Genomic DNA, 4,290 nt, shown 5'->3' with positions numbered 1-4,290 from the left:
CGAGGAGAAGATGGTTGGGGGGTGCGGTCAAATTAAAACACAAATAAGTCGGAGTAACTTATTTAATCGTGCCAACGTTTCGGCTAGAATTTCTAGCCTTCATCAGGGCTAAGAACAGAACAAGATAACAACCAATGAATACAGAAAATATAAACAGAATGACATAAACTAAATAATTGTACAGAATGGAATTAATAAAATTAAAGTTATGAAAGAAGTGGAAAATAAAATATATATATAGGTAATTGAATAAGTAAGTAAACTAACATAATTAAGGAAATAAAATACAAATTTGAAGTTATATAATGCAAAGAAATACGAATATTTTAGTTTATTAATAATTTAAAAATCAAAAGTATAGGAAGAAAAAATAAAATTGAGAGAAAGAAATATGTATAATGTCTAATATTATGGTTACATATTTCATTTATTACATATATTTTCTTTCTCTCAATTTTATTTTTTCTTCCCATATTTTTGATTTTTAAATTATTAATAAACTATAATATTCATATTTCTTTGCATTATATAACTTCAAATTTTTATTTTATTTCCTTAATTATGTTATTTTACTTTTTATTTTCCACATCTTTCATCACTGGAAAGGTGTTCGTAAAGAACGATTTGTGGTATCGGCATCGATCTTTCGTGTTCGTTAGGCCTTTATTATTATTACATAAAAGACATAAATATATTTTAATAAAATACAAATTAAATAGTTTTTTTTTTATTGTTATTAATTTAAATGAAAAACAACAGCGTAATAATGTACACGTTTTGTTTTTATTTAAGCAGATAGGAATTTTCAGTCTTATTCTTCTTTAATGAATATGGTTTTCTTTGTGTATTTTTTTCTGATAACTATCTGATAAGTACGACAGGAATACTTAAATGTGTTTATCTTTTTAAAAAATGTTCTAAAATGTATGCCCTTTATCGACCTAATATCCTATTAAATTTCAGTAACTTCGAGACAAAAAAATCTTTTTATTTAAACATAAAAAATGAAAATTATCTCGAAACCCACACGTAACAGCAAATATTCACGTGAATGCAAATACTTTTATTACCTACCTGTTTTTAAAGATGACTGCAAAAGGAGATAAACCAAAAATTTAGTGACGAAGCTGCTATCTGGTTTGCTTTTCATATCTTGCGGAATGAGATGCTCTGGGCGCGGTGTTAGTTGCCTTCGTATTACTCTACAGGTTAAAGACGGCCTCGGGTTCTGTGTTCGGTAAGTTTAGTCTGTCATGTCCTAGCCATGTTGTTCATATAATAGTTATATATTAAATAATTCAATTATATATAAATATTGTACATACTATGGCAAAATTGAAGATATTGGTGACCTAACTAAAAAACCTTTGAATGTTTAGTTATCGGTTTATGAACAGATTCGGAAAAGATAGTAAGATTTTTTGGATTCTTATTAGAAAATTTAACATCGAATTTTCTTTCCACTGACTTTTTTTAGACATAGTTTATTTTTTTTGTTATATTCATGAAAAAAAATTAAAAGTTTTGTAAATTTTTTAGTTACTTTAAATTCATTTAGGTTTTAGTTATAAAACAATCAAATTATTTACTCAGATTTCAGTGAGCGTTTACTTTTAAAAAAAATCAATATCAAAGGTAGACTAACCAAAAAAATTATTGACGCAGGATGCTATCATCAAGAGTAAAATTAAATAAAGAAAAAGGACGTAGTTCTGTATGAGAATATGATGGTATTGAACTTCTTCAAAATGGTATACCATCGAGAGAGATTGGTAGGTCAGACAGTAAATGCCGTCTTATCTCAGTGGCAGAGAACCTTAACATTGCCCGTCTGACGTCACATGTGCCCGCCTATTAAATTAGATTATAACCTGTACCGGTAGGGTCCGAATTTTTTTTTTTTTTTAATAATTTTAACTATAATAATAACCGAATAATTATAATATTTAGTTTTTGAAATAAATAATAAAAATTCGTGAATAGTTATTGCATGTGGTCTATCATTGTGTAAACTGTATGTAGGTTGCCGTCATGTCTTATTCGGTCCAGCGTGATAATTGATAGTACACGTAGTGGCAGTGACGCTTCTGTCAGGTTAAAGCCAGTTTACACGGTGACTCTTTACAGTCACGGTAGGAACTGTCACAGCCACTGAAATATTTGAGCTTTATAATTATTATTATCATGAAAGTACTTACTGTCATGTCGTAATAGCGTGATAGCTGGCTGTACATGTTGAAATAGTGAAGCTATCATGAAAATATTTACAGCTATTACTATACTATCTCACAAGGTATAGCGCGATAGGTGGCAATACATGTTACGTCAGTTCAGATACTGCCCCATTATAGTCCATTCAAACAGTAATACTTTTCAGCCACGAGAGCAACTACCATGGTGTAAACTGTTTTATAGTTACAGTTACGATAAAATTTTTTGTCTTGGTAGTAATGCTATCAGGTTAAAAACGCTACATTTGTGAACTATGTGATAGTTGTCGTCAGTACACTGTCATCACAGTACTGTTGCACTAGGTATAGCTGTATTTCATGCCGTAGTCATGACAACATTCTGTTTGAACTCCAAAAAAAATAAAAATCTTGATTTAGCATAATCACTGCAGTCTGGGATGAAACCAAAGTATGCGTATACAGAAATTGATATTTATAACACTGGTTCTGTAAGTTATTGAGTGGATTGTATTAATAAATAAAATTATATTTACCGTTATTGATATGTACATGGTTTATAGTGTGTAGGGAAGGGATATTTTATTGTTAGTGTGTTATTTAAGTTTGATTTAGGGGATCTGTTTCATCTTAATATGTTGATTCGAGGTTCTTGTTTGGATGGCCGTGGATTATTTTTCTTTTTGGTATTGTATTCTATACGATTGTTCTTCTGTTTGCTCATTCTCTTGTCCGCTCCTCCAGTGGGCTGGCAAAATCCTGAGGTCTTCGACTCCATGTTGGTGATAATGAACTGGAAGTCTAAACTGAGACTACTTCGTAGACGGCCTCAGATCTCGGCTTAAAGGTCTCTCCTTCAGATTCAAAGGGAATGACAGCTTGTTTTTTCTGCTTCTCTCCTTTACCAACAGAGGGAAGCACCTTAGCTTGCAAAGAATATAACTAAATTGAAGTCGTTCCCTGAGCGGAGTGAACATGACTTATTTTTTTTTTTCAGTTATAAATTTGGTCTCAATGGCATATAATATTTATGATTAAATCGGATACAATATTGCTAATGTTTATTATCAATACTTATAACCCTTCTTTATATGGTTTAAAATAATAATACTGTTATTTATTCTGAAGTATTAAAATAAAACTATGCCTGGATTTTGTTGGAACATGTTTAAATGAGCTGTTATTAAAATTTAGTGAAAATTGGTAATTTAGTTGATACAATATTGAATAAATAAATACATTAATAAATATATAAATTTAGGACCAAATTTACCATAATAAGATATATTAAAATGTTACAAATAATAAATTCAGTTGTGAATCGCTAATAATTTAGCCTTTAATTTCTTTTTTTTTCTTTCTAAAGAGTTGGTTCACTCGGAGTTTTATCTGGTCCCAAATTACTAAAGTTTAACTGTTCCTAATCCCATCCGATCCTAAACGACCCCCCCCCCCTCGTGAAATATCTTCACTGAACGCCGTGAAGTCAGTTGCAGCGCGCCATAAATACAGAACCATAAGTTCCCCTTTCGTTTTCCTTTATCAGGAGCCTTTATCCGCCTTACAGGAGGCCATTACCAGAAATAGAAAAGAAAGAAGTTATAGGACACAGGGAGACATATCTCACCATGAGATAGGGGGGGGGGAAGATAAATATTTTCGGGTCTTATCTTGTACAGTAGTAACATTAGTCACCATATCCCAGCCTGGAGGTAGTCACCCGAATCCCGATTTGGCAGCCAAAGTGAGTATACTCTTTGAGATTTATTTCTTTATGCGTGATTTATTATTAAGTAGAAAATAATTTTTATTTTAATGGATAATTATCTATCTGATTAATACGAATCAATTTTTAATTTTAAACTGACTTACTGAAATAAATTTAGTATTTGGAATAGCTCAAAAGACTCGAATTATCAAACTTAAAATCTTTCGCGAAAAAATATTAGTACAATTACAAGAGCTCCTTGGTACGTCAACAACATTACTTTACATATTGAACATACCACCTGTTAGCGAATATGTTAACGAAATGTGGACAATCTTACGGATAATAAATTAAGATAAACCAGAGGTGACGTCTCGCCTTTGGTATCATCTA

General features: G+C 30.9%; 1 protein-coding gene across 2 annotated transcripts in view; it reads left to right on the top strand.

Moving 5' to 3' along the window:
* The first annotated feature begins 1,133 nt into the window (after positions 1 to 1,133).
* LOC106682324 (papilin) overlaps positions 1,134 to 4,290 on the top strand; it is a 59,291-nt gene continuing 56,134 nt past the window's right edge. For both annotated transcript variants that reach the window (XM_024363356.2, XM_014423116.3), the window contains exon 1: positions 1,134 to 1,237. The gene's annotated coding sequence lies outside the window, so the exon portion shown is untranslated. The remainder of the gene's footprint in view (positions 1,238 to 4,290) is intronic.

This window comes from Halyomorpha halys, unplaced genomic scaffold, assembly GCF_000696795.3.
Source record: "Halyomorpha halys isolate HHAL.00 unplaced genomic scaffold, Hhal_1.1 Scaffold405.1, whole genome shotgun sequence".
NCBI lineage: Eukaryota > Metazoa > Arthropoda > Insecta > Hemiptera > Pentatomidae > Halyomorpha > Halyomorpha halys.
The sequence above is the reverse complement of the archived record's forward strand: the minus strand, read 5'-3'. Positions and strand labels throughout refer to the sequence as shown.